Raw genomic sequence first — 20,053 nt, forward strand, 5'->3', positions numbered from 1 at the left:
ACCCCCCTACTCTTCCTCATGTACACAGGACCCACTTCCACCTCAGTCACAGCCCCCCCACTCTTCCTCATGTACACAGGACCCACTTCCACCTCCTTAGTCCAAGCCCCACCTCCCTTGTTCTTCTTCATGTACAGGAGGCTCACTTCCACCTTAGTCCCAGGGGCTTCTCTGCTCTTACACACACACACACACACACACACACACACACACACACGGCTCATTTCTGCCTTAGGGAGTTTGCATTTGCCATCACCACCCCCAACAGCCTGCGATGTCTCCCTGAAAACAGTCACGTCTCCATCTTAGCAACTTAGGGTCTTGACTCAAAGACCACCTTCTCAGGGAGTCATTTTCTGTCCATCTTCCCTAAGACTACAGCACCCCTATGCTTCCTATTCCCTTTCACTGCTTGATCTTTCTCTAGAACAATGATCAGTAACTATATACTGTAATTTTGATACTTTATTGTCCTGTCTTCCTTACGAGAATTAAGCATCAAGCTAAATTTTATCTCTTTTTATCTACTTGTGAATCTCCAGCTCCTAGAACAGATTCCTGAGGTAGAGATGCAATCAATAATTGTTAAGTGAGTGAAAAAAATGCTCCTCTATAACCTATTCCTTTATATTTACAAAAGGTCATGCTCATCTTTCCATGGTTGTATGGGGATTTTTTTTTAATGTTTTATTTATTTTTGAGAGAGAGAGAGAACAAGTGGTGAGGGGCAGAAAAAGAGGGAGACACAGAATCTGAAGCAGGCTCCAGGATCTGAGCTGTCTGCACAAAGCCCCACAAGGGACTTGAACTCAGGAACCATGAGATCATGACCTGAGCCGAGATCGGACACTTAATGGACTGAGCCACCCAGGCGCCCCTGTATGAAGATTCTTTATAGGGGCGCCTGGGTGGCTCAGTCGGTTAAGCCTCCGGCTTCGGCTCAGGTCAGATCTCACGTTCGTGGGTTCGAGCCCCGCGTCAGGCTCTGTGCTGACAGCTAGCTCAGAGCCTGGAGCCTGCTTCCGGTTCTGTGTCTCCTTCTCTCTCTGCCCGTCCCCCTCTCATGCTCTGTCTCTCTCTGTATTAAAAATACATAAAAACATTAAAAAATATATATATATATACTATTCTTCCTACATATATTTGAACTTTTTACAGTAAAAGAAAATGTAATACATGACATTTGCTTACTTATTTATCATGACGATACTGTATTCCATAGTCTTGACTGTGCCATAATTAGTTAACCACTGCTATGCTGAAGAATATTGGTGTTCCACCTTTATCTGTGTGACAAGAAGGGGCAGAATAATATTACACAACTATCTAATCACAGCTTCACAATAAATTTCTAGAAACAGAACAATTTGCCCTTTTGAAATCTTATACATAATGCCAATCTTCCCTTCAGGAATTCTGAACCAAAACATGCCTCCTTTAGTACCAGAAAGCAGCACTTCTCAAAGCGTAGCCCACAAACTGGGACTAGACTGCAAACACTCATTACTGGCCCACAATATAGGTTCAGAAACTGAGAGTAAACACTTAGAAACTTTTAAAGAAATTTGACAGAACAATTTTACAGCCGATAAACATTTTATGTCTAGAAATATATTTGAGAGCTTATTTTGTACATTTCTCATTTTCTTTTTTTTTTTTTTTGGCTATTTGTTTTTACTGTATTTTACAAATATATCAGCCAAAATCAAACTGGAGGAATATGGCCCTTCACCTCAGTTTGAGAATAACTCTAGTACTTGCTTCCCCACACCATTACCAATTGCAGACATGTTTCATTTGTTTTCGTTTTATGTTCATCATTTTGGTTACAGAGATATACCATTGTCGATTTAATTCGCACTTAAAAAACTTTTTTTAATTATATTTGTTTATTTTTAAGAAAGAGAGAGAGACAGAGTGCGAGCTGGGGAGAGGCAGAGAGGGAGGGAGACAGAATCTGACGCAGGCTCCAGGCTCTCAGCTGTCAGCACAGAGCCCGACATGGGGCTCGAACTCACAAGTGTGAAATCATGACCTGATTAAAGTCAGACGCTCAAAGGAATGAGCCACCCAGGCGCCCCTTAATTTGTGCTTTTGATAGTTAGCAGGTTTGCACACCTTTTCATGTTTCCTGGCCCTATACTCATTATTTTATGAATTACCTGTTTTTTCTTTTGTTTTTTTTAGAGACAGAGAAAGAGCATGTGATCAGGAAAGTGGCTGGGGAAGAGAGAGAATCTTAGGCAGACTCCACATTTAGCGTGAAGTTGGATGTGGGGCTTGATCCCACAACCCTGGAATCATAACCTGGGCTGAAATCAAGAATTAGATGCTCAACCCACTGAACCACCCAGGTGCCCCTACGAATTACCTGTTTATATTTCCCCCCATGATTTTATTAAGATGTTCATTTTTTAATGTTAATTTATTTTTGAGAGAGAGAGAGTGAGCAGGGGAGGGGCAGAGAGAGAGGGAGACACAGAATCGGAAGCAGGTTCCAGACTCTGAGTCATCAGCACAGAGCCCGACGCGGGGCTCAAACCCACAAACTGTCCGATCATGACCTGAATCAAAGTAGGACGCTCAACCAACTGAGTCACCCAGGCGCCCCAAGATGAATTCCTCTTATTGATCAAATTGTAAGAGCTTATGGTAAGAGCACATTGTATATTAGGGATATCAGACTCTTGTTGATCCTGTGTTAGGCAAACACGTTTCATGGCTTAGATGGTTTTTCACTACACATTTAAGATTTTAAATGTGTATAATTTCTTTTTTAGAAACTTTCCTTCATATTTTCTACTTACAGATTCCCTTGCCACCATAAGATCATAAAAATATCAATTCATATATTATGCACATACGTCTATAGCTTACCTTTTACATTTATCATTTTTATCCTCTAGAGTTATTTTCGCATGAGTTGTCTGGTAGGGACTCTGCTTCATTTTTCCAGATGACTAGGTAGGTGTCCCAACACCTTTTGCTGAATAATTTATCGTTTTCCTTCCAATCTGAAATGCCAACCCTATCACTTACTAAGTTGCCATATATACTTGCCTATAGACTCCTTGTATTTTATTCATTGATATATTCTTGTGCCAATACTTCTGTTCAATCATCACTGACTTAAACTATTCTTTAATATCTGAGATGGCAAGTATCCTGGTTAATATTTCTTATAACTCTGAGTTTTATAGGTTCATTCTTGCAGATAAAATTCAGAATCATTTTGGCAGGTTCTCCAGTTTGGATAGGGGTTGTATCATGTTTGTGTTTTAATTAAGCAAACTTGGTATCTTTACATTCTTGTACTGAAACTTATTTTCCAAGAACAATTATCTTTCTCCACTTATTTGAAATTGATTTTATGTGCTACAAATTGACTTTTCTAGCTTTCTTCACTTAGTCCCTCAGATGTCTAGGGAAGTGGCTCCCAAGTTCTATACCGTAACTCTGTAATTATAAGTGGAATCTTTTCTTCAATAATACTTTCTAACATTCATGCTATAATTAAGTCATCAATCTGTTTTTTTACTTATTTTATAGCCAACCAGCAACCTTACCAATAATCATAGTGCTATTTTAGCAGATTTTCACGTTAAGTCTAAATAAGCACTGTTAATTCTGTTCATACTTTCAATTCATTCATTTTTTTAAAAAAGCAAGCAGTTACACATATCTCAAAATACTGGTACAACTGAAAATTAATATATAAAGACATCCTCGGAGCAACATAAAATCTACTAGAGTATATAAAACACACAGGCGTGCCTGGGGGGCTCAGTCAGTTAGGTGTCTGACTTCAGCTCAGGTCATGATCTTGCAGTTTGTGAGTTCGAGCCCCATGTCAGGCTCTGTGCTGACAGCTCAGAGCCCGGATCTTCAGATTCTCTGTCTCTCTCTTTCTCAAAAATAAACATTAAAAACAATTTTTTAAAATAAACCACATACACATGCATATATTCTTGTATAAAATAGAAACTGAGAGGTCACTAAAAGTTAAAATGTACTGAGGCAGAATGCAGAAAGACATATTACAGAATAATGTAGAGCTTAAGGAAATCTTCACGAGAAGGTAGCATTTATTTTAAGCACAGAATATCAGGATATGAAAAGATCAGAGGGATAATAGTCTAGAAAGAAAAGAGGGAAAACAAAACAAAACAACAACAACAACAACAACAACAACAACAAAGCCATATGATCAAAGGCAAAAGGAGAAAAAGCCCAGACAAAGTTTGGCTGGAGCACAGAGAGCAGTACTAAAGAGTGAAAATTGGATCATTCTGAACACAAGTTTAATTTGCTTCTAGTTTGGTAGGAAATGGGAGCTATGGCACAAATAAAGCTATGCTTTAGGAAGATGAATCTGGAGGCAGGATGCAAATACAGAGCAATCTGGATCTGAGAAGAACTGAGCCAGAAAGAGTAGAACAGTTTTAAAACATAGGCCCCAAATTCTTTGACATGCTTTCCACTGAGAGGTGAAATCTATGTCCCCTCCCCTTGAACCTGGCCTTTGTGACTGCTTGACTGATAAAATCCAGCAGAAGTGACATTGGACCTGTTCTCAGGCCCAAACCTTAAGAAACTGACACCTTTCTAGGGAACCCTCATGCACTGATAATGGTAACATAAATTGGTGTAGTCACTCTAAAAAACAGTATGGAGGATCCTCAAACAATTAAAAATAGAAATACCCTGCAATCCAGCAATTGTACTGCTAGGTATTTACCTGGAGAATACAGAAATACTAATTCAAAGGGATACACGTATTCTGATGTCCACAGCAGCATAACCTACAATAGCCAAGTTATGCACATAACCCAAGTGTCCATCAACTAATAATGGATAAAGAAGAAGTAGTATGTATACATATGTATACAATACATATGGAATATTACTGAGCCATAAAAAAAAGAATGAAATCCTGCCATTTGCAATGATTTGGATAGAGCGAGAGAGTATTATGCTAAGAGAAATAAGTCGGTCAGAGAAAGACAAATACCACAGGATTTCACTCATATGTGGAATTTAACAAACAAAACAAATGAGCAAAGGGGGGGAAATACCAAGAAGCAGACTCTTAACTATAGAAAGCAAACTGAGGGTTATCAGAGAGGAGGTGGGTGGGAGGATTGGTTACCTAAGTGATGAGGATCAAGCAGGTGCTTGTGAGGAGCACCAGGGGGTGTACGGAAGTACTGAGTCACTACACTGTACACCTGAAACTAACATTACGCTGTATGTTAACTAATTGGAATTTAAGTAAAAACTTAGAAAAGAAAAAAGAAACTGACATTTTTCACATCCTATCTCTTGGGACACTCACTAGCCACCATGCTCTAAGGAAGCTCAAGCAGTCCGTGGAAAGCCTACATGGAGATATTCTGAGGTTCCCGGTCCTTGGCTCCCTGCCTACAGCTAGCTCCACTTACTGTATGTGACTGAATCATCTTAGAAGTGGATCCTCCAGCACCTAGCAATGCCCCAGCATTTGCCACAAAAAGCAGAGACAACCCTTCTCTGCTGAACCCTGACCTAACATCAGATTCAAGGTTGCGGTTGTTTTCAGCACTTAGCTTAAAGTGGTTTGTTGCACAGCAACAGTAACTCGGATAGAGACCAATTTAGAGGCTCTCACAATACTTCTGATCAATGGCACGAAGAACAACTTGAAAAGTTAACTGTGACAAGGGGGTAAGGGGCGAGAGACCAGTGCAATCTGAAGACACAATCAATAGGAAAATGGCAGCCTAAAATTAAAATTTTGCCCCTGAGTTATTTTGATAATTAAGAATTAACCGGGGTGGGGGTGGGGGGTGCCTAGGTGGCTCAGTTGGTGAGCGTTCAACTTCAGCTCTGGTCATGATCTCGCAATTCATGAGTTTGAAACCCACATCGGGCTCCCTGCTGTCAGTGCAGAGCCCACTTCGGATCTTCTGTCCCCCTCTTTCTCTGATCCTCCCCCACTTACACCTTCTCTCTCAAAAATAAATAAACATTAAAAAAAAACCCAAAGAATTAACCAAGTAGGGGCACCTGGGTGGCTCAATCAGTTGAGTGGCTGAGACTTGATTTCAGCTCACGTCATGATCCTAGGGTCAAGGGACTGAGTCCCACGCTGGCTCTGCACTGAGCATTGAGTCTGCTTGGGATTCTGTCTTCTCTCTTGCTGCCCCTCTCCCCTGCTAGCCCTTCTAAAATAAAATAAAAAACAAAACAAAACAATCAAAAAAAAAAGAATTAACCAGGTAAAAATAGGTATTCACTAATAATTTAGAATTGCACACTGTAGTGAATTATGACATGTGAAAGCTAACAGCGATTTCCTCTCCCTATCCACCCCCACACTCTCCACTGAAGAATGTATTTTCCTGCCACATCGATATTGAGCTTGGCCATGCAATTTGCTTTATCAGTGGTATGTGAGCTTGACATGATACTGGGTCAACTCCAAAGACAGGCCTTAAGAGACACTGCAGGTTTCTACTTGGTCTTTACACTTCTGCCATGGCAGAAGACCATGCCACATCCACATCTCAGAGAAACAGACAAGGAGCAATCCTTAATCCAACCCACAGTTTGGAGCGGAGCCCAGTGGAGCCTAGTGTAAGTCATTCAAACCCCAGCCAACTTCCAAACATGCAGGCCAGAAATACTTACTGTAATAAACAACAGAATACAAGTGATAAGTCATTGCAATAAATAAATAAATATTATTTCTGGTTGTATGCCACTGATTTCCTATATAGATGTCACTGCATCTGACAAATGTATTTACTAATATTTGAGCACAGCCCACCATCTCATCACAAACATAAATGATCATAATCCTAATTATCAGTACTTAGGGATGCCTCTCAGTTGAAGGAATATAGGTAGATACATGTACTCATATTTCAGATGCCTCCATTTGGGTCATTAGGTGATGCAGCTTTCTGTACACAAACCCAAAAGAGAGTGGTTTAGTAAATTATAAAATGTTTTTGTTCTCATCATTGCTTTCTTACTGTAACCACACTCACTGGATGGGGATGTTTCTGGTACAAAGCAGCAAATGTGACAAAAGAGGAGATGCTCTCAAGACAGGTTGCTGGGATTTTGTGCACAGCGACAGCTCCCGAAGTATGGTGCCTTCCGCCATTTCAGGGAAGCTGGAGGGCAATACTATTTTCGTCATGATCCTACGATGTTATTTGCCTTCATTCATTCCCACTCTCTCACAAGGTGGAGGTTTACAGAGGCCTCATCATGTCTGAAATCTCAGTTGACCACAGAAGCAAGGAAGAAAGTCCCGGTATCTTCAACTAAGCCAGAAATGAGAGGTTTAAGAAAATATAAAACAGTGCCATTCTTCTTACCAAACTTATCTTATTTTAGAAAAATATAATTAATTTTCCATTTTAGAAATATTTTTATGTTATCGTGATGGGTTTATTACTTACTTAAAATTAATTGATACAGAAATCTGTTTAAGTGTCCTCTTTTTCCTTTCTCATATGACAAATAATTACGATATAAGCTACATAAAGTACAGCGTTCAAGACCCTCTTGATTTTTAAGAGTATAAAGGGATACAAGACCAAAAACTTCAAGAGACAGTCCATATGACAGCACAGAGCATGCGCCGATGCGTTCAAAACTACAGGGCAGGGGGCACACTTGAAAGAGAGTGGAAGCAATAGGCATGAGTTTGTGGGGTTCCTACAGGAACACTCTTAGACTTAAATATCATCACCTTCACAATTTAGGTAGAAGTGACAGCCATGTGGCTTTTTTGTTCAAACTTTTTACTATGTTCATAAGAATCCTGCTGAATAATGCCTTCAAACAGTAAGGATATGGCAGGAGAGAGTAAATCACCTGTCACAGGTCACACAGTGCGTGCACTAAAAACGTCTTTTACTTTGTCCAAGCTACTACATACTGCTTCTAGGATGCTCTGGCATTATTTAGAGGAAAAATGGCTCTGTACTTAAGTCAACAGAAATGAACTGTTAATATAAGTAGTTATTTGTGTTTATTAAGCACTTTTCTCCCAAAGGACTCAAAACATTTCAAATATATTAGCATGCATAAAACCTCCATTAATAATCTCACAAATACACAGTTGCCGTTTCCATATTTTAGAAGAGGAAAGTTGTATAGTTAATACACAGTATACACTACAATACAGAAACATTAAATCCCTAATACCTCATCTCTGCCCACTGATCATTCACACGTCATGCCAAACACAAAACAGATAATTTCTTGAACCACCACATTTGAAACTTTTGAATGAGCATCACAATAAGATAATTTCAGAGCATCGTTTCCACCTTCACTGTCTATCTCTACAGCCTACCTGAAACCCTTAAGCCTGGGAAATGCTTTCTAATAAGACCATCAAAAATTGTCTACCAGGGCATCTGGGTGGTTCAGTCAGTTAAGCGTCCAACTCTTGATTTCGTCTCAGATCATGATCTCACAATTCATGGGTTCAAGCTCCACATCAGGCTCTGTGCTGATAGCATGGAACCTGTTTGAGATGTGCTCTCTCTCTCTCTCTCTCTCTCTGCATCCTCATTCTCACACTCCTCTCTTTCTGTCTCTCTCTCTCTCTCAAAAATAAATAAATGAATAGAAGATTTTCCACACTTCAATGAAGCAAAAATTAGTCACTGAACTTGATACTCAGGCACCACAATCCTCATGGCTAAAAAAGTCACTCAAAATGCTGAATCTACATTTTATGAAACTGGCAAATTGTTTTTCCAATGAAGCATTAAGCTCTCCTCTAGCTCTTAGGTCTACCTAAGCAATAAGAGGCAATGTGGAGAAATACATGTCTTACCTTCATCCATTGTCTTGTCATAACTACATCTATAACCTATGCTAATAATTCAGTGGAGAGCAGGTTCCAAACAAAGGGCAACTAACAATGAAAAATGTCAGTTAATTAACTGATAAGAAGAAATGATGAGATTTATGTGCAGAATGAGGGCTAATGTCAGCTTTTGTAACAAATAGATCCAAAAATATACAAGGTCTCAACACAACAGAAATTTAATTTTCTTTCTCATCCTCACGTAATTTATGCTCTTTCTTCCATTGCATACAGTTGTAACTGGGAAAGACTGCAAATACTGCCATAGAAGATTTTCTATTCAAGAATATGTGGGTGTTCCTGGCTGGGGAAGAGTCCTCCTTCATACAACAATGTAGACCTGACCTCTTCAGTCCTGTCTCTCCCACCATCCACTACAGTTCATGGTCATCTCCAACCAAGCAGAGGAAGAAATGAACAGAAAATGGGGTGTAGAAGCCTTGTGCCAGTTCTGACACCCATGTTGACACAGATGGTCACACAGCTGCTGTGTACATCAACGTGGGGAAGCAGCACACAAGAGGCACAGACTACACGCTCAAACACGATGTAAAACAACATGCCACAGTCTACTTATTCTGGAAAACAAGTAAAACAGGCCAATCGACCTAGCTGGCAAGGATCGAAAATGTGACTTTCACAGACAACGGTTTTGATTAGATTCTCAGTGTAAAGAAACAGAATTACAAACACCAATCTCTACCAAAAATAATAAAAAAGAGCTGTCCCATTACTAATCCAAAGTGACGTATCTGTCATCTGTCATACATACATATATATATATGTACATATATATGTATATATTCTTTCATTTAAAGATAATGAAAGTTATTTCTTTCCATAAAAGAATATCAGAGTATCTTACTTGTATCCTGGCTAATTTATGGAATCACTGATTTCTGGTTCACTGGATGCTCTTAAGTTAACCTGTTATCATTAATCCATGCAGAGGACGATGCCTGAATAGGTGAAACTATTCTCAGCCACTTTTCCTGATTTCTCTTTCATTCTCCACAGTCGATTCTGTTACACCTACCACCAAAGCCACTGGCCCTGGTCACCCCAGCTGGCTCTGTCCACAGTCCCTGGGGCTGCTGACTGCCCCGGGCATGGGCAGAATTCTAAAGCACCTTCTGCTTCACTGGCTTATCACTCAAGCCAGACATACAGTCCCAGGTTTGGCAGGCCTTAAGGTCTGTGCTTCTGCTAGCTGGCAGAAAAGTCCGAAAAAACACTGTTTCTGTTTGCGAAATTAAGAAAAACAGGGTACTTGCACCCATTCAGTTTCACACAATGATGGGTTCCCCCAAATTCAGGAAAAAGGTTCAGATGCCAGGCAGCCACAGTGGTGACAAAGGTCTATTCCAGACACAATAAAATGTTAACAAATCAAATACATGCAGACCCCTGCTGGCTGTCACGGGATGGGAGCGGTCATGAGAGAGAGAAATGGAAAAAGATGATGGGGAAAACAATTTTCTTTTCCAGCTGTGCCCTAGGGAATTCATGTCCGTAAAATCTCCCAAGAGTCTACGAGGCAAGCCAAACTTTGTGTTCATGAAATGGCAGGACCTTGTGGGCAAAGTGACAAAAGTATAGACAATCATCCCCAGCACTGCCTAAAATACTTGCGGTGATGATAGAAAGGTTCTAGCTAGCTATGCACTGTCCAGAAAGTAGCCTCTTGCCACACGTGGCCACTGAGCATCTGAATTGCGACTAGTGTGAATGATGAATTCAACTTTTAATTTTCTTAATTAAAATTTATGTTTAGGAACACCTGGATGGCTCAGTTGGTTGGAAATCCAACTCTTGATCTCAGCTCAGGATCATAAGTTCAAGCCCTCATTGAAGATAGACAGCTAGATAGATAGATAAAATTTAGGTTTAAATAACCACATGTGGCCTTTGGCCATCATACTGGACAATGCAGACTACCCTTTCTGGTGGTGTCTAACCAATTCATTGCCCCAAGTAACCTGACTAATATCTTTTTTAAAAACATGGATATTTCTTTCCTGTAACTATTGAAGAACATTCATTCAGGCTCTGTTTTGGTTAGATGATGGGCTCAATACTACCCTGATTTAGGTATCTTCAGAATGTTCTAGAACAATATTTCTCTATGTCTCTGATTATGGTGACCCCTTTTTCATGTCAAAACATGTTATTAACCATTTATAAGAGTGGGGCTTGAACCCCTATTAAGAAAACCCATTAGAGTAAAAAGCTCTACTTAAGTCAGTAGTACTTAATATTTGTGCATATTTCTTTATCATGGTACCAGCTATATAGAGTTGTCAAATATAAACAGAGGAGATGGTAATTTATTTAATACGTGAGCAATCCTTGACATTACCATAGATTCTAGGACATCTTACAATATCCCACAGCCTCCTGGGCTCCATGACTCACACAGGTTAGTAGACCTCTTCTAAAGATGCATCCCGAGGTGGCCAGCAGATCTGTGATGATACATTGCACAAATGAGGGTCTCTGTTCACAAGGGGGGATTTGTATTACTATTGGAGAATGAGAAAAAGTAACTTTCCTAATGCTTGAAGTCAAATATCTTCAGTGTCTATGTGGTAGCAGATGTACAATACAGATCATTTATGCTGTACTTAAAGCTCAATCATCATGTGTGCTTCAAAGAAATCCAAGGTCTTACAATTTGGATTTCCTAAAAGTACACTGTTATAATTCAACAGTTACATGGCGTTCATCAGCTCTCTTCGTATCATCATTTTGTCAAAAATATGCTCAATCTCTGATTAACTCATTTCTCTGTGTCAACTTGAAACCAAAATCTGAAGAAATAATTTGAGGGAAAAAATTGAAAGCAAACATTTACTGGGTGTTCCCAGATTGGAGCTGGCCATATTCGGACAAGTTCATTTTAAGCTGGAGGTGAACAGTGATTTTTGTTTTTTAAGTTTATCTTTTTTTTTTTAATGTTTTTATTTTTGAGAGAGAAAGACAGAGCATGAGTCGGGGAGGAGCATAGAGAGAGGGAGACACAGAATCTGAAGCAGGCTGCAGGTTCCAAGCTGTCAGCATAGCTCTGTGTGAACAGAGCCTGATGTAGGGCTCAAACTCACAAACCATGAAATCATGACCTGAGTTTAAGTTGGATGCTTAACCAACTGAGCCACCCAGGTTCCCTTGTTTATTTATCTTTGAGAGAGAGAGTAAGAGAGCAAGCAGGGGACGGGCAGAGAGAGGAGGAGAGAGAATCCCAAGCTGACAGCTCAGAGCCCAATGTGGGGCTCAAATTCATGAACTGTGAGGTCATGACCTAAGTCAAAATCAAGAGACAGACACTTAACTGACTGAGCCACCCAGGCATCCCTGAAGATGAAAAGTCGCTTCTGTGAAACAGATGGAAGAATGAAGAGGACCCCATTAATACCACAAATCTGTGATTGTAAAAGGGGAAGAAATGTTTCCACACTATAACCTCTCTGCTCAGAGATGACGAAAGAGCTAAAATCTTACAATTGGAGAGAAAACTGACACAGAAGGATAATGGCACAAAGTCAGGTTTGACTTCTGTGATCTTGAAACATCCCAAAACCCATCAGACCCCATCATAACTCATGTCTCCAAGGGCCTCTCCGGACATACCACCCTCCAGAGAACAGGGGAGTCAGCTGATATTGGGGCACATTGCAGAGTAAAAGGTATTGGATGAAATCAGAAGCAACTGCCAGGCTTGGAGCTCAGCGCATGAAATCTAGAAACTTCTGGGAGACTCCACAGATTACAAAAGCACCATAAACCTAAGAATGCCCACAACGTCATTAGAGCTGTAAAGCATCACGAAGTATAAAATACATTACGGTGCAGTTAGGCCCAATTATTATTCTAGCTTCAAAGGAGATCAAGGTCTAACACGGTACCACACAACTCACAATCCACACTCTGAAAAAGAAATCTCACAGAAGAAAACATAAGAAAGGACAGATTGAGCCACAGACCATTTTATACTTCCCAATTCTGGGCTTCCTAGAATGAAGCCACCCACTGAAAACAAGAGGAACACAGTTCATCAAGACAGGCTGAAATTAATCTATTCCCATTTTAAAAATGGATCTACTGAAAGACATTCACTTATTACATTTCACATGCATTGACTGCTGTAGACATCAACAGTTCATTCCAAACAGTCCTGCTTTAAAAAGACTGGGAAACTCAGTATGGAATTTGGAAAGCTGAATCTGAGGTTTTAATTGAATCCACAATGGCATGCATTAGCAGCATAAAAATTGCTTCTTGATTAAATAGTCTCAGGTGGTAAGATAAATTTTTTTAAACATCACAGATTAGTTTTAAAAAGCACACACGCCTACCTTTTTAAGAAAGATCACGTTTCAGGATTCCGTATCAGAGCGTAACCGTCTCTTCCTGTGGGGGGAAAGGAGAAAGACCATCCACTAATAACAGAAAGTAGCAAAGGTAGCATTTAAGACCATAGCGCTGTAATTTCCTCATGTTATACCTTCATTTGTAATGTTAAACAAATGGAAATCTTTCAAGGTAGACAAAATATTTCTACATTTGTAGCTAAATAAAATATTTTAAAGATTTGATTTCTGAGGAGCAAATGAATAAAATCAAATGGATATAGATAATCCATTTGATTATAAAAATTTTTCAAAACTTAGAATTAAAGTATCCCCAACAACATATACTCAATACTTTCATTGCATGAAGTAAATGTATAAAATCCCACTCCTGTTTCTATTTTTCCAGGGGGGAAATGAGGTGAAGGAGTTGGAATCGTCTGCGGAGGTAACAGAAGGTAACAGAATTATAAGCAGCTGTTTCCTGCTGTTGTATACTTTTTATTGTCCAAGCTAATAAGCCATATTTATGGGCTCTGTATTTCTTAGCTAAGACTTTTGGATCACGAAAAATATATAAAGGAAACTAAATCAAAATAAGATATCTCTGATTTCATTTTACATTTATTATTTTCAATAAATAATTGACATAGAAAACCTGCTAGTCCCTAATAAATACTAAGTATGATTTTTCTCTTCAAAACTACTTCTTGGCAAAGATTAAAGTATTCCAATATTTTAACTTTATATACTCAAGCCCAAATAAGTAAATGGTTTATAGTCTAATATAAGTTAATCATCTACTCTTATAAACTGTTTCTACCAAATTGAATTAAAACAGCCAATGGAATCATGTCCACATGAATGTAATTGTGACTCTGTTAGAGTCCATGTGTAAAGCAACTTAACACCCAGTGGGGATAATGATGTGGAGAGTTTTTGAAAAACAATGACCACAATATCTAACCTGAAAGAGATCCAAGAAATTGAAACAACTGCCAATGCATTTAATTCACGAAGACCACACTCCAGAGTAAATGGAATCATTCACATATACACATTGGATGGGGACTCCCTAGGTTAGCCTGGGCTTATTCCAATTGTCACCTTCTTTTCAGACCAAAAAGAAAAAAGCCTCCTTTAAAGTAAGAAATTCTCCCAATATCTTACTGAAAGGCATGTGAATCCTGTGAGCACGTCCATACCTGCAGACAGCCTTCCTGAGTACGACCATCTTGGTCACACTGAGCTCCAGGACTTTTCTCCTTCAAAGCAACACCAAGTCCCTACATGGACCCCCCAGAGTAGCCAGCATCTGGGGCCTCGTCTCTCCTGCTTGTCTTCACTTTAGTGCCAGCATTACTTGGGCTCTCTCGCTGCCAACACAGGACAGGTCAGGTAACAGCTGCCCACTGTGTTTTCTGAAGTTACCTAAGGTCTTACAGGTGCAAGTGATGTCTGCTGGCAACAACAAAAAGCCAGGACAAATGATGACTGATTCAGAAACATGGTTCAACAGGCACAGGCGGAGCCAAATCATCATCTATGGTCCAGTAATGACTGGTACAGAGGTCTTCATGGATCTTCAGTTCATAACTGGCCATCCAGAGGCACCTGGATGCCAGAGTGTCCAACTCTCTATTTTAGCTTAGCACATGAGCTCATGGTCCATGCCAGGCAAGGAACCAACTTGAGATTCTCTCTCCCTCTCTCTCAGCCCCCAACCCCTGCTCATGCACATTCTCTTAAATAAATAAACAAATAATATAAATGAATGAATGAATGAAAATCAGTAAATAAATAAATATAAATAAATAAATAACTGGCCATCCAGAAACCAGAAGATATCTAGGATTTGCTCTGAAACAATCCAGTCAGGGTTGTGGACAAGGAGAGGTAACAGATCAAAAAAGCATCAGTAAGTTTGTAGTAGTTCAGTGAAGGATACAGGAAGGAAGGTTCATTGTAATATTTGCTCTACTTTTACATTGTAATTATATTTTCATAACAAAAAGTTAAAGAATGGTCATCTAATTAGTTATGTGTGAAAATATGACAGAGAGAAATCCACAGAGCATAAATATCACAATGTTCCCGTTTTCCAAACATCATCAAAAAGGGGAAATAAGTAAAAAATGTTTTAATTAAATACTACTCTAGGAAAAAATGAACAGCCTACAGTTATGGTTTTATAAATGAAGTAACGGCCTTGAAGTCTTCTTTAAATATTTCAAAAGCCAAATAACAAGTATGTACTTGCCTACCATAAGCTTCCTTATTTTTTTTTCTTATTTCAAGTATCTCTGCTTTCAATTAAGTGATAGAAACAGAGAAGCATCGCTTTTCTCAGGATTGTCAGAAAGTGTTGCTCATTAAATATGCCTTTGATTAACAGAAGTAGGAAAATGGATGACCTATATAATTAACATCAATGCGATCTATCCCATGAACTAAAAGCTTTGTAAATAAGAGATCAAGACAGGATCATTAAGAAAGAGAGAGAGAGAGACTCTATTGGTGTAAATTTTGGGGTTACTATAAACTATCAGATCTGCAGCCCATTGATGCAGCTGAGTGATCTGTTCCTGGGCAACAGCCAAAAGATGGACACTCATACCACTCACCACTCATTTGGCTAAAATTTAAGAGACTAGGAGGGGTCACATGAGGGCAGTGTACAGCTTTCACAATAAGCAGGGAAACTCACACACCAAGTAAAATCAGCGTTACAAGCCTCAGCATTTGATGTACTGACCCTGCCAGACACGACTATTGAAAATCTGACACGGGACATAATTTAAAAAGTAGGATTTATGTCATAGTTTGGGAAAAGAACATGTGTAAAGCTTTACCAGACCTTACTCAAAGAGGAACCAGGTGCAATAAAAACTTTGGTTCCCTCTGAACAGAACAGCACAAGACCAACACTAAATCCTAACATGAGATTTAATCTTTTTTTTCTATTTTAAAGAAGCTTATGGTTTTCCTTTTTTTTTTTAAGTTTTCCTGGCCTAAAACAATCTGTTTCCTTTCCAATAAAGAAACAATGCCAAATTCTGAAAAGGAAATTTGTCTGACTTAATGGATAAGCACATAAAAGCTGGAAAAGGGAGTATTATGGGAAAACCAGAGCAACTCAGGCCTTATGAGGCAGGCTTTCAAATTTATCAGCAAAATGATCAAGGGTTAGAGAAGGGAGTGTATGGGTAATAATTATGAACAAGTTGAATGATGGAGGTCAGCTAAACAAAATTCACTTGTTTTCAATTTGAAACATCATAGTTCCAGCAGTTTACTACATAGGCCAAGAGAAACTTCCACTAGCTTATATCCATACTCAGATATTTTTCATATTTTATTCAATTAGGAATGGCATTTAATTATGTATTTAATAGATAATCGTCAAATAAATGCATTAATGAGGTGACAACTAATACCAAATCGTGAAATCTCAACCTGAGGTCATTATCCTCAGGTAAAGCCATTATGGCTATTTGTCTAACTGAAATGCATAACCTTAATCTTCTTGTAGGCAGCAACATGCCAGGCTAAAATGGTTTGTGCCCCAGACTCCCTTGCAGCTAGCGGTAGCCGTGTGACTCAGTTTTGATCAAGAGATGAAAAATAAAGCACTCTGGTCAAGTCTGTTCTCATCATATGAACCCATTCCACACAACTACCCAATGACACAGTCACATAAGTATTGCTGACTCATCAACAGTTTCTATTAATTAAGAGCACACCTCATACTAAAAGGCAACAAACTTGAGGGTGAGCAGTCATGAGGAAAACCATCAGCAAACAGGCCATGTCATTCTACCAAGCCACAAGGTACCCTCCTATGGACCACCTCACTCTAATGTCAGGGATACCAAAAAAAAAAAAAAAAAAGCCAAAAAAGAGAGTAATCCTAGTCCAGTGATCAAGAAGTGGAAAATGCTCTACCTAAACACTATCTTCAATAGAGGTATGGCTAACTAAATTCAACATCAGGAAGGAAACATCACTGAAAAACAGAAAACAGGAACAAGTGGATACATCTTGAGGGCTAAAGGGCTGCCCTGAGTCCTAGCTCAGATGCCCCTACTCTGTGCTTCCACAAGGCCTTAGTGATGCACTTTCTGAGGAACTTAAAACTCTATAGTCATCTTAGATTGGCCTCTCTTGATAAAACATAACTCCTAGAGCTGAGGAAAGCTGGCGTGTAACAAGTACTGATGAAATACCAAATAAATGAATGAATAGGCAAAACCACAGATTACCAAGAGACTTTATAAAAGTATGCAATCCTAATTAGAAAAAAATTTGCGAGCATCATTTCTAGAAATACATTGAGTTGCGTGAACTGTTCAACTGACCCAACATGACATATCTAATTAGCAAATATCTGGAGAAATACAACAACTACACACAAGAAGTAGCTAGATAAGCCAGGCAATGTGTAAGGCACTTTGCACCCACTATTTCATAACCTTGAGGACCCACCAACCAGTTAGTTACCGGGGGCTCCCCTCTCAGATGGGGACAAGCTCATAGAGGGCCAAGGAGCTCACCTAAGGCCAAGTATCTATCCAATAAAAGGCTGACTTGATATTCAAACCCAAAAAGGTCAGCTCTCACTTTCCTGCTATACCATATTGCTTCCTCTCTTTGGTCTTTATTAAAATATTATTTATAAACTGTACACATTAGCCGAGGTAACAGTCACAAGAACCTTCAGTCTGTGGCCTCAAAAGCACATGCAGAATAAGTAAGGGTCCACTGTAAACTCAAGCACAATTATTTCCTGTCCATTTCAGAAATCTGATGTGGTTTGGCATGACACAGATAGTGACCTTCTCTAGCTCATCTTATAGCTGTAAGGAATTACCAAATTTCTATATTCATACAGCATATTAAAAACAAGCCACCAGTACTTATATGACCTAGAAATGATGCAAAATAAACCCAGGAGTCTACGGCTTCAGTTTCTCTCAGAAATCAATAGCTCCCCATCCCCACTCACATCGGGTACACACATGAACCACACTTTTCAGGGCACCTTTACAGATCATATGGCCCCAAGATCTTAGAGACTGGGTGGCAAGTGGGTTTACAAATGGAACCTACAGTTTCTATGCATACAAGATATCAGATAGATTTAAGCAGTTAAAATAATAGGCTCATTTGAACGAAGAGAGAGGAAAAATCTACTGCAGAAAGAATTTTTAAAATGGGTGAATTTTGCAATAGACTCCTAACACTTTTCATTGAGTAAATAATTCCTCCTCAAAGTTGATGAAAATTTAGTGAAAATATTTATCCAGTAAACATCTTAATGAAATAAACTGTTATGACTCTAATTTAACAACTTCATAAATTCTGATGGAAAAGAAATAGACTCACCACCCCCGAAACATTTGGCAATTACTTTCCCACAATATGTGCACAGTGTATTATATACGTGCATAGATAGAAAAGTGAACCACAGTAGATTAGACTAAACATGAGCTTCTCTGTTCTGCCATTTCAGGTTAACATTTCTACTGATTTTTAAACAATGCAGAGTATTTTATAAGTCATGATTTCTATCAGGACAGCTAGAAAGGGATTTCTATCCATTTTTTTAAAAACTTCATTGGAATAGTTATTATGTGATAAAGCACATTTCCATTTTTTCCTCTCCCTTTTTATTAGTTATTATGTATATTTAAAATTTTTTCCATACATAGATTTTTGGGGGGGAAATCATGATTTAGTATATGGATGCTGAATCTTTTTCCCAATAATAGCTGGATTATCTTTAAGAGGATAAACATACTTTTTTTTTAAGCTAACCCCTTTCAATTCTTTCCCCTGACACAGGGGGAAAAAACAGTATTCTCAAGTAAATAACTCTATAGCACTCAGTTTTTCTTCTGCAAAGTTATTTTTTTTAAGTATTTACTCTTGGGGCACCTGGGTGGCTTAGTCAGTTGGGACTCTTGATTTCAGCCTAGGTCATGATCTCACAGTTTCTGGGTTTGAGCCCTAAATGGGGTAATGGGGTTTTGCATTCACAGCGCGGAGCCTATTTGAGATTCTCTGTCTTCCTCTCTTCTGCTCCCCTGCCCCTACTTGGGTTCTCTCTCTCTCTCCTCTCTTCTCTTCGCTTCTCTTCTCTTCTCTTCTCTTCTCTTCTCTTCTCTTCTCTTCTCTTCTCTTCTCTTCTCTTCTCTCTCCCTCCCTCCCTCCCTCCCTTCCTCCCTCCCTCCCTCCCTCTTTCTCAAAAATAAATGTTAAAAAATTTTTAAGTATTCACTCTTCATCAAAGGCTAATGATTTTAATAGACAAGCTTCATAATGAAAAAAAAACAGATAATGAAGTCACTTTTACAAAGACAGTGTCTGGTAATAATTAAAATATAACTCTGTACACAACTTCTTTTAAATATCTGGCTTAAGGAAAAGAGGAGAGACCTAATGGAGAACCAGGGGGAGCGGAGGAGGGAGAGAGAGTTGGGGAGAGAGAGGGATGCAAAACCTGAGAGACTATTGAATGCTGAGAATGAACTGAGGGTTGAGGGGGAAGGGGGAGGGGGGAAAGGAGGTGGTGGTGATGGTGGAGGGCACTTAAGGGGAAGAGCACTGGGTGTTCTATGGAAAACAATTTGACAATAAAATATTATGGAAAAAAAAGTTGATAAAAAAAATATCTGGCTTAAAACTCCAAGCTTTCTATCACATTAGGATTCCTTCATGAATGCTTATCTTGCTTTAAACAAATTACCCCCCCCAAATAGGCAAAAAGCAGTTATATTCCCCCTTGCATTTGACCCCACAATCAGACATTGACTCATTTACAAAATGAAAC

General features: G+C 39.1%; 1 protein-coding gene across 2 annotated transcripts in view; it reads right to left on the reverse strand.

The window, feature by feature from the left end:
• Positions 1-20,053, reverse strand: part of PLCB4 (phospholipase C beta 4) — a 402,177-nt gene that overhangs the window by 360,699 nt on the left and 21,425 nt on the right. Inside the window, exon 2 of one of the 2 annotated variants that reach the window (XM_029917447.1) lies at positions 13,228-13,282. The exons of the other annotated variant lie outside the window; for it this stretch is intronic. The gene's annotated coding sequence lies outside the window, so the exon portion shown is untranslated. The remainder of the gene's footprint in view (positions 1-13,227; positions 13,283-20,053) is intronic. 2 annotated transcript variants of the gene reach the window in all.

This window comes from Suricata suricatta, chromosome 12 (assembly GCF_006229205.1).
Source record: "Suricata suricatta isolate VVHF042 chromosome 12, meerkat_22Aug2017_6uvM2_HiC, whole genome shotgun sequence".
Lineage (NCBI taxonomy): Eukaryota > Metazoa > Chordata > Mammalia > Carnivora > Herpestidae > Suricata > Suricata suricatta.